The sequence below is a fragment of the Durio zibethinus genome, chromosome 26 (assembly GCF_047325235.1).
Source record: "Durio zibethinus cultivar Kanyao isolate XHJ-2024 chromosome 26, ASM4732523v1, whole genome shotgun sequence".
NCBI lineage: Eukaryota > Viridiplantae > Streptophyta > Magnoliopsida > Malvales > Malvaceae > Durio > Durio zibethinus.
The window spans coordinates 5,269,565-5,281,999 of NC_143187.1; positions in this window are offsets into that span (position 1 = coordinate 5,269,565).

The following is a 12,435-nucleotide window of genomic DNA, read 5'->3' on the forward strand; positions in this document are numbered from 1 at the left end:
TCAAACTTGCTGCTAATCTTAGTACCACTCGAATGAAACTCATCTTCATAACTAGAGAAAATATCTCACCAAAATCAATATCAGGTTTCTGAGAAAAATCTTTTATCACCAATCGAGCTTTGTATCTCACTAATTTACCACCATCTTTTTTTAACTTGAACACCTATTTATTCTTCAATGGTCTTCTCCCTTTAAAAAATTTAACAATATCATATATATCATTTTTTTGCAATGACTTCATTATTTCTTTCATTATTTTTAACCAGTGTTCTCTATTCAAAATAGTTTGCATATCTTGAAACTTTCAGACTCTCCCTCATAGGTAACCAAAATAAAATTTGAACTTAGATACTTAGTGGATGGCTTATACTATTTAGTAGATCTTTTAAGCTGAGACTCTATACTATCTGATGCTGAAAAATGCTCTTATTGCTCAATACTCTCTAGTGAAAAGGATTGCTCACTCTGTTTAACACTCTTAAGTAGAAAAGTGTTTCATTTGCTCAAAACTAATTGTATCTAGCTTATCACTAAATGCTGCTACCTTATTCATATCCATAAGTTTTATCTGTTGCTCATTTTCATCATTTATGGCTTTTTCTATTAAATCTCTTGTTAGTGTTAAAACATTATACTTAATAGTAACTTTTGTAATCTTTTCATTTTTCTCAAAATTTGCTATAATTTTTTTTATGAAAGATCATATCTCTATTTTTTACTATCTTTCTTGTCATTGGATCTCATATCCTATAGTCAAATTTTTCATCACCATATCTTACAAACACATACTATGTGATTTTACTATCAAGTTTTGACCTCTATTTTTTTAATACATGTATGAATGTTTTACACCTAAAAAATTTTAAGTGAGAGTATGAAGCATACTTTATGCATTCTACAATAACCACTTAAAAAAATGGTGAAACATTCGATGGTTTAATTATTATAATATATAGTTGATGATGTCAAACCAAGCAAGGTGGTTTGCTTAGAAGTGAACATTGTAGTTCCTCACCCAAACCATATAAACAATGACAACAAATGAGGAGTTGTTGAAATAAAAAATATTAAAGAAACATTATGAGTACTTTCAACAAAATTTAAAATATGCATGCATGAAAAAAGTTTAAATTAATTCAAGATATGTATTCACAGAAAAAGTTTAAATTAATTCAAGTGGCTGATCGAGGTATCATAAAATGATGTCCACTTTAGTATGTCTAAGCTACTTGTACTTTAATTTGTATTGCAAATTTGAAAGCCATAAAAAAATTTTAGCCTTTTTTTGCTTTTGTCATTTTATTTTATATTAAATTAATGTTTGATATCTCTATTTTATCAAGAACCTAATGTTGTTTAATTTTTTATACCATAATCAACAATGTGAAATCTTTTCCTCTCCATCTCTTTATCTTAAATCTTAATATGTAATTATTTTATGAAAATTTTACTCACATGTGAATCATATTTCAACAATCTTCCTTGTTCATTTGTGAGGTCTGATGAAATCCTACCTCGGCTCTTCCATATGAGTAAGTCTTATCAATACCTCATTTGGGTCAGGTAGCCTCACATCTCTAGTGCATTTTTGGGCTAGACCACAACACTCAACCTTGTCACCTAAGTTGTCTCAGTGCTCCCTCATGCTTACACTTCAGGATGACTCAACACATTGTCCACTTACTTGGGTGTTTTACTTCTGCATATTATCATATACTCACTACATCTAAGTCGATCATTTTAAATATCAATGTTCGAACACATGAAGTTGATGGATGTGATAACTTTCAATCTGCCAACAATCTTCCCCTAGCAATACTATTAGGACTCGAACCCATAACCTTAACTCTGATATCATTTGTTGGAGAGATAAATCACATTTGGAGCTTATAGGAGCACACTAAAGAACCTATACATACATGTTGGACCTCACTTAAGCCTAAAAGCTTAAGCTATTAGGTTATTGGGTCTTTCATACATATATAAGACATCTCATTCAGATTTTTTAACGATGTGAGATTCTTTACTCATATGTGAACCATATCCCAACAACAACAATAATAATAAAAGAGTTGTTGAAACACAGTATATTAAAAAAAAAATACTATGGATGCTACCAACAAAATTTAAAACATGCTGCTCGAAAAAAGTTTAAATTAATTCAAGTGGCTGACCCAGGTGCCATAAAATAAGGTCCATTTTAGTATGTATGAGTTAATTATACTTAACAGTGTGAAATCTTTTTCTCTCAATCTTTTTCTCAAAATTTAATTTGTAATTACTTTTATGTCACGTTTTTATTAATATAATGTCTATAATTTATAATTATTACGATGTTATTTCCTTTTGGCAAACTTTTGTTAATGAAATGGATTGAATTTCAGGGTGTGACTATGAAACTTATTATTCTGTTCAAAGTTTCCAGAGTCAAAGCAATTTTTCTCTTAACTTTCTTCTACAAAACCCTTTGATCTATCTCAACTTTCTTTATACAAAACCTTTGATTTGTCTTCATATTCTTACATACATTTCATGGCATTCGCTTCTATTGTGTTTGTTGCACTTCTTGGCATTATGGAAAGAATCAAATTATATATATTTTTTTACAAACATAGTAATATAATTCACATAACCTTTTATACTATTTATTCAAATTTTCAATTCTTGTGTAGAGAAAAATCATAAAAACCAAGAATGTTGAGTACATGTAATTTATTTTATTAGTGTTCCTCACTTTAGGAGCAGCGATGTGGTTATTCTATGGCTTTATGTTAAAGGATATGAACATTGTTGTTTGTTATCTAATTCATGCAATAACTTTTGAATTTCTTATCAATTAATTAGACATTCTTTTTTACCTTTTTCTTTTCCATTTTCTCTTTTTTTTGGGTGGATTGATATCGTATCAACAGGTTACAAACCTACTTGAGTTTATTTTGAAATTTTTTAAATTATACTTTGTGTAATTTATAAAAATCACCCAAAAAAAATGGTGGAAGATCCAATGGTTCAACTATCATAGCATATAGTTAATGTTGTCAAACCATACATGGTGGTTTGCTCATAAATGAATGTTGTGGCTCGTCACCCAAACCACATAACCAACAACAACAATGGAGGAGTTGTTGAAACATAAAATATTAAATAAACGTTGCGGATGCTTACAACAAAATTTAAAATGTGCATGCATGAAAAAAGTTTAAATTAATTCAAGTGGCTGATTGAGGTGTCATAAAATGAGGTCCACTTTAGTATGTCTAAGCTACTTGTACTTTAATTTTCATTTGAAATTTGGAAGCCATAAAAAAAATTTCAGCTCTATTCTATTTTTGCACTTTGATTTTTATTAAATTAATGTTTAATGTCTCAATTTCATCCAAAGTCTAATGCCGTTCAATTTTTAATCCCCTAGTTAACAGTGTGAAATCTCTTATTCTCTATATTTCATCTCAAATCTTAATCTGTAATTATTTTTCTGTCATGTTTTTATATATGAAATGTTTATATTTTATAATTATCATGACACAAACCACACAACAACAATGGAAGAGTTGTTGAAAAAGAAAGTATTAATGGAAACATTTCCAACAAAAATTAAAATGTACATGCGAAAAAAAGTTTAAATTAATTCAAGTGGCTGATTAAGGTGCCATAAAATGAGGTCTACTTTAGTATGTCTGAGTTACTTGTGCTCAACAGCTTGAAATATTTTCCTTTCCATCCTCTCTCAAATATTAATCTATAATTACTTTTCTGTAATGTTTTTATTAATAAAATGTCTATAATTTATAATTATCACGATGATCTTTCCTTTTGGCAAACTTTTTTCCTTTTCACATCTATGAGATTAGAAAAAGGTTTTATGTCATTAATTAAAATATTTAAAATATTAATAAGATTTTTTATTTAAAAATTATCAAAAATTAAATTTTGATCATTAAAATTAAAATTTTAATATTTTATCAATAAATGATACGATTATTGAACATAATACTCATACGATGTTATGTTAAAATGGAAAGATATGTTTTTTAGTATAATTTTATCATTAATTAAAAAAAATCTCTTGCTTTAAACTTTTTGGTCGTTGTTATCATTTATCTACATATATGATATAACTACAAGTTAATGAATCAAATTAGCCAACACAAAAAAAAAAGAGATATTCGTTATTTACTTGAAAAGATCTCTTTGTTGGATTTATTAAATATTTCATAAAAAAAAATAATTTATTTACGCCACTTTTTTTATTTACAAATTAATTTAAAAAAAAAACTCATACAAAAATACTATATAAGTTAATTACAATCTTATTTTCACAGTATCAAGGTTTCCTTTTCTCTTTCCTTATTCATTATTTCCTAAAAAAATCAAATTAAAAGAAAAAATTAAAAATTCAAGATTAAAGATTAAAGGAAAAAAATTAAATAAAAAAAGACCTATAAATGGTACGCGCGGATCCAGGTCGAGCGTCAAGCGGTGCGCGAATCCTCTCTCACAGGTTACTTGATCCGTTTCTCCCGTGCTCTAAACGGTGTAGTTTTGAACTACTATAAATACCAAGACTTTAGGGGTTTTTCTTTTTCATATTTTCATTTCAGCTTCTTTCTCTAGAATTCTGCCTTCTCTCTAGAATTTTAACTTTCTACAGACAGACCCAATAAAACCAAAAATCCGGCGAGACCTCATTGCTGCCGCCGTCGAACGTCGCCATTCACCACTGGCTAAAAAGCTGAGCGAAACCCTTTTCCTCATTTTCTCCATAGCCGACTCTGATTTTCAATAACTCTTCTTGAACTTCCTAAATCTATGCCCAAAATCAAACCTACCACCACCTAGAACACAACTTTGTCCCTGTCCTGACAACCTAGAACCACCAAGAGTTTGTTCCTCATCTTCTTCCTTGGCCAACCAATTCCAAACACCAAATGAATCTCCACGAACAAATCAACCTGAGACTCCTCAAAATCTCTCAACCAATCGTCCCTTTTTTTATATGCTTGTTTTGATTATGTATGGATTGATTTCTATACAGCTTATTGTGTTTTTCTTGCTGTTGGTTCCTTGCTCATCACAAACCAATCACAGAGGCATAAATCATAAAATATAAAATATCCAAACATTTAATCAATTGTAACATTGCCCCAAGAATGTTAGCAAAAATTTTAAAATTTAATAATATTGTCCCAAGAAATTAGTTAGTAAAAATTTTCAAAAATTAATTTTTTTAATCGTTTATTAAGAATAAGTGATTAAAAGAATAGATTTTTGAAAATTTTAATTAACTAATTTCTTGAGACAATGTTATTAAATTTTTCGTTAGATTAAATTAATTAAAAATAAAATTGATAAAATTATTTTCTCACAATAATAAAAATTTTTATCTTTTAAGATAAAAATTAAATTATTTTTTAAGATAATAATTTAAAATTATTATCACATAAAATTTATAAATTACTATTAAATAAAATCATATAGTTATACTATTATATCTTTTAAACTGATCATCCATACCAATTGCTTTCTAAACATATATTTGAATGGAGGTGCACGGCAGTAACGATACTCCATCCGTTACTGGACAAGATTTAAGTTGATCTTTTTTATATACATAATGGTTTAAAAAAAAATTAAATCAAATATTTGGACGTAACTTTTTTGCGGATATTGAGTTGTGAATGTGGAAGGTTATGGATTTGGAATATGTGAAACATGAATCGCGGCTTTTCGTTTCTCGTGATTACATATAAAAGGAATACCGGTAAAGTTTTTGAAAAGTGCTTGGACGGCACCTAGATTTGTAAATGCCTCAACGATTTTTTGGTGGGTATTGCACGTGATGAGTATTAATATGGAGAAGTCTACTAAATTTTATAAAAATAACTGCCAGTCCTCCAATATTACAACTACTTTTCATTTAAAATAATCTTTTTTATCATCATTTTTCCTTTTTTTATTATTTTCTTTTCTTTATCTCCATTTTTTTAGCTTTATTTTTCTTTTTCTTTTTTTTTTTTCGAGAGCATACACACAGTGTTAAGCTTTAGAAAAAAAAAATAGCGCATGGTTGAGAAAACAATTGCGTGACTCTATGGAATTGCTTTATGATTTCTTTTGGATAAATAAAATCACGAGATAGATAAATTAATCCCTATTTTTAGTCAATTTAAAAGGAGACATTATATAATAAATCATAAATAAATTAATATTTATTATTTTGAGTGATAAAAAATTTTATTCTCCTTAAATAAAGTCTCAATTTCAAATTTTATGAATAAAAAATTAAAAGAGTTTGCTTTAATTATAAGATCCTATCCGACTTAATTTTGAATTAATAAAAATTTAAAATGATTATCGGATATAAAAAAATCTCAAATCAAAAAAAATAATTCATCAATAATATTCAAATTTAAAATTTAAAGTCAAGATGAATGGTCTATTAAACATTAACTTTATTAATATTTATGTCAATTAAGTTTTTGAAAGTTAAAATTTTGAAAAATTTAAACATATAATACATTTTAATTAAAAAATTTTAAAAAAGTAAACAACTTTATCTATTGAATTAATCTTTATTGGTTAAATAAAAACATGAGATAAATAAATTATTCACTATTTTTAGTCAATTTTAAGGGAAGTTATCTGAATAATTAATGGACAAGATTCAAATTTAAAATTATTAAAGTTAAGATGAATGATCAATTGAACATTAGCTTTATTAATATCTGGGTCAATTAAGTTATCAAAAAATTAAAAATTCAAAAAATTTAAACGTATAATATGTTTTCATTAAAAAAATTTTAAAAAGTAAACAATTTTTTTTATTTGATTTGATTTTTATTGGTTAAATAAAAACATGAGATTGATAAATTATTCACTATTTTTAATCAATTTTAAAGGAGGCATTGTAACAGTGTTAAGCTTTCGAAAAAAAAAAATAGTGCGTGGGTGAGAAAACAATTGCGTAACTATGTCAAATTGCTTTATGATTTCTTTTGGGTAAATAAAAACATGAGATGGATAAATTATTCACTATTTTTAGTCAATTTTAAAGGAGAAATTATATTTAAATAATAATTCATCAACAAAATCAAATTTAAATTTATTAAAGCCAAGATGAATGGTCGATTGAACATTAACTCTATTAATAATTATGTCAATTAAGTTTTTCAAAGTTCCAAATTTTTTTAAAAGATTTAAACGTGTAATACACTTTAATTAAAAAAATTTACAAATATACTAATTTATCTATTGAATTAATCTTTATTGGTTAAATGTTTATGGCTTTCACGTTATATAGGAGTTATAAAAAAGGCATTGTATGTAAATAATAATTCATAGACAAAATTCAAATTTAAAATTATTAAAGTTAAGATGAATGGTGAATAGAACATTAGCTATGAATATCCGTGTTAATTGAGTTTTCGAAAGTTAAAAATTCAAAAAATTTAATCATGCAATATGTTTTAATTAAAAAATTTTATCTATTGAATTGATCTTTATTGGTTAAATAAAAACATGAGATAGATAAATTATTCATTATTTTTAATCAATTTTAAAAGAGGCATTGTTTCTGAATAATAATTCATAGAATATATTCAAATTTAAAATTATTATATTCTTTTTTTATCTCTCTTTTTTCCTTTTTTTCCCCAAAAGCATACACACTGTTAAGCTTTAGAAAAAAAAAAAATAGTGCATGGGTGAAAAAACAATTGCGTGACTATATGGCATTGCTTTATGATTACTTTTGGATAAATAAAATCATGAGATAGGTAAATTATTCCCTATTTTTAGTCGGGACATTGTATCGGAATAATAATTCATCAATAAAATTCAAATTTAAAATTTAAAGTTAAGATAAATGGTCCATTGAACATTAACTCTATTAATATGAATTAAGTTTTTTAAGTTAAAAATTTTAAAAATTTAAATGTATAATACATTTTAATTAAAAAATTTTAAAATAGTAAACGAATTTATCTATCGAATTAGTCTTTATTGGCTAAATAAAAATATGAGATAGATATATTATTCACTATTTTCAATCAATTTTAAAGGAGATAATGTACTTGTATAATAATTCACGGATAATATTCAAATTTAAAATTATTAAAATTAAGACGAATGATCAATTGAATATTAGTTTTATTAATATTCGTGTCAATTAATTTTTTAAAAGTTACAAATTCAAAAAGATTAAGTGTGTAATATGTTTTAATTAAAATTTTTTCAAAAGTAAACAATTTTATGTATTGAATTAACCTTTCTTGGTTAAATAAAAACATGAGATAGATAAATTATTCACTATTTTTAATTAATTTTAAAGGAGGCATTTGTAACAATGTTAAGCTTTAGTGAAAAAAATAGTGCGTGGGTGAGAAAACAATTGCGTGACTATGTCAAATTGCCTTATGATTTATTTTGGGTTAATAAAAACATGCGATAGATAAATCATTCACTATTTTTAATCAATTTTAAAAAAGACATTGTATCTGAATAATAATTCATCAACAAGATTCAAATTTAAAATTATTAAAGCTAAGATGAATAGTCGATTGAACATTAATTCTATTAATAATCATGTCAATTAAGTTTTTCAAAGTTAAATTTTTTTTTTTTTAAATTTAAATGTGTAATACATTTTAATTAAAAAATTTTAAAATATACTAATTTATCTATTGAATTAATCTTTATTGGTTAAATGTTTATGGCTTTCACGTTATATAGAAGTTATAAAAAAGGCATTGTATCTAAACAATAATTCATGGACAATATTCAAATTTAAAAGTTATTAAAGTTAAAATGAATAGTTGATTGAACATTAGCTCTATTAATATTCGTGTCAATTAAGTTTTTAAAAGTTAAAAATTCAAAAAATTTAAACGTGTAGTTCATTTTAATTAAAAATTTTTAAAAAGTAAACAATTTTATCTATTGAATTAATCTTTATTGGTTAAATAAAAACACGAGATAGATAAATTATTCACTATTTTTAATCAATTTTAAAGGTAGCATTGTATATAAATAATAATTCATAGACAAGATTCATTTAACCTACTATCTTCTGTATTTACTAACTTTATAACGTGAAAGCTATAAACATTTGACCAATAAATTTTAATTCAATAGATAAACTCGTTTACTTTTTAAAAATTTTTTAATTAAAAAGTATTACACGTTTAAATTTTTTCAAAACTTAATTGATGTGAATATTAATAGAGTTAATGTTCAATCCAACTTTAATAATTTTAAATTTGAATCTTGTCCATGAATTATTATTCAGATACGATGCCACCTTTAAAATTGACTAAAAATAGTGAATAATTTATTTATCTCATGTTTTTATTGGTTAAATGGTTATGGCTGTCACGTTATAAAATTAATAAATACAAAAGTTAGTAGGCTTTTTTTTTTTTTGGGGGGGGGGGGGGGGGAGGGGGTGGAGAGGGGTCATTTAAAATCCATTAATTGTATGAAGCAAATCGATGGTGTTACCAAATTTCTCATTGGATGACAATTATAGCTTGATTAGGGTAACATTAATATATATACAAATATAATAGTATTATTAGACTATGAAATAGCCTTAAAGATATCTTGCTAAATAAATATAAATTTACAATTTCTTTTTAAAAAATAAAAAAAAAATTGCAAGCCATAAAATCGAATATTAAATTTATAAAAATCCATCCCGTAAAAACAATAGAATCCGGTTTAGCTGGATGGATACGGCAGGCAAGGGGCGATCACTCAGGCTATAACAGCTGGGATTCTGGGCTTTTAAATGCTCAAACGTGCAAGTTCCCTCCCACACTAGTAAAGCTAAATATATATATGATAAATCCACTTCAATTTCACTCTCAAATTAATAAGTTGGCTTCGTTGGTAGTTATTAATTAATGAAGCGTTCCATCATCATTCACTTAAATTAAATTAAATTGGTTTATTAAAACTGTAATTTCAACCATAGGATGTGATTCCAATGGACAATGTCAAACCCTCAATAGCCAACCTATTTAAATATATGATTTAATGGTAAAGGAATGTATTAATAAAAAAAAAATTGAATTCGAATAAACTTTCTCTCACTTTATTTTATTGATGCTATAAAAATATATAATCGAGTTGTTTAAGCACATAATCTGTTTCTAAACTTGAAGATTTTGATTGATCAAATTCTAATAAACTTGAATTGCAATCAATCCATTTCCTTAAAAAAAATTATATCGTTTAATAAACTTGAATTACATATACATATCTTAGCTCACAAAAACATTAAAATAAAATTCTCATAAGAAAAACTCTGAAATTGAAAATTTGGAAAACAAAAATTGCCATTAATTCTTTCTGATTTTCTGCTTACGGGAGTGGGCTATTATTAGATTTGCCATGCCTCTTGCAATCTAGTTTTGACTTCAAAATTGTTTTTTAAACGAAAAATGTTTTCGTATAAGTAGTTAATAAAATTGCACGTGGTTCATGATCCATCACAAATTTGTTTCAAAGCAGGATTTGTATCTTAAAATGGATATATACCTAATGTACACGAGCGTGGGAGATGAAAGCAAAAGCAAACCCTTTTTTTTTTTTTAAATAGAATAGTTTTGTTATCATCTATAATTTAAAAAACTTGTTTTTTTATCAAATTTTTTAGATTACAAATGAAAATAGAATATTTTTAATAATTACGTGATTGAAGATGACAATCCGACTCATCCCCAATGAATTTCGACATAATCTTATTTTTTAAGATTCATTTTTTTAATTGAATTACAGATCGAGTAATTATAAAACAAAGTCGATGTTGGATTTTAAGTAAATCCATCATGACTTGATTTGATATATATATAATTATTTTTTAATTAATTATTTAATTATATATACTTATATATTTATTTAATTTTATATTTACATTGATAAATAATATTTTATTAATTTCAGATCAAATATAATTTTATATAATATTAGGTCAATTTAATATTAAAAAAAAATCATCGATTTAAAATAAGAAAAACTCATCCCGATTCAATCTGCTATCATCTTTATGTATGAATTATTAATAGAATATTAAAATTTTAATTTTGATGATTATAGTTTAATATTTGACAAATTCAATTATCTTAAAAAAAAAAAAGAAAATAAAACGTTAAAAAAATCAAAGATAAATGATTCATTTTGCTCTTGTATATACTACTACTTGACTACTTGTTTTTTGGCCAAATAAATAAATTTTCTTCCTTCTTCTATGCTTGTTTTCTTTTAATAGGGTCATAGGCTCATGATAGACATATAAAATTCAATGGATGATTTAAATATGATTAAATAATTAAACGTGATCAGAAATTTAATTCCGGATCAGCTTAAACTCTATAAAAAATTAGAAAAAGCACAAAGTAATGGGAATGCAGCCGAAGAAAAAAATAAAAAAGATTTCTACGTATCTATATCTACAATTATTAGTAGTATATAGTTGAATATTGGAAGGTAGTACAAGAAAATGGCTTTCATTTCCTTCATTAGTCAAATGGTTGAAAAAGTCTAGGGAACATGTGGCCGCCCCAATGCCCAAATCCAGTGTCATTGATTATGCTATCAATTTGCGCCATGCACACGTATTTGACTATAAATCGTATTTTCTTTTTTTGGGACAAGACTTTTTGCATATTACTCCAACGGCAAGGATAATAAATTAGAAAAAAAATCATTTCATATATAATTATATTCGAAGTCCAAGTTTCAAGTTCTTAATATTTATATTGTTATAATTAAGATATATATTATTGAACACATTGTATAGTTGTTATTAGTATTAATATAATTAATTAATATGAAATGTTGCGAATAAATTTTATTATTAATCATTGAATTGAATAAAATTTTATTTGGATCACTAAATTTTAATTTGTATTGATAAAATTATTAAACTTTATTAATTATACCAAATCTAATCATTATAATTAATTTTATCCAAAATTTAATAAAAATGATGTAATTATCGTATAAGCGACTACATTAATATCCTGTCAATGCCACGTCAATTGACAAATTCGGTTTTTTTTTTTCTTTAAATTTTGGTTTGATTTTCGGCTCAGTTATTGTAAGTTTTTTTCTGTTTATATTTTAGGTTATTTTTATTGATTTATTTTTTCATGAAAAACCAGATTTTTGGATGGAGTTGGGTTGGATTTTACGGTGTGGTTGGTTTTGATTGGAGTGTGATGGCTATACAACGCAAAAAAGAACTATATTTTCCTTTTATTTCTTCTATGTTTTACCATTCGTTTTTCTGTAATTGAATTTGTGGTGAATTTTTTCTTTTTATTTTTTTAAAGTCTAAAAAATGTTAATTTGGCAGATGATGGAGCAATTTGCATGATAATCATGTAATTTTTTTGTTAATTTTTTAATGAAATCTATTAAGATGATTAGATT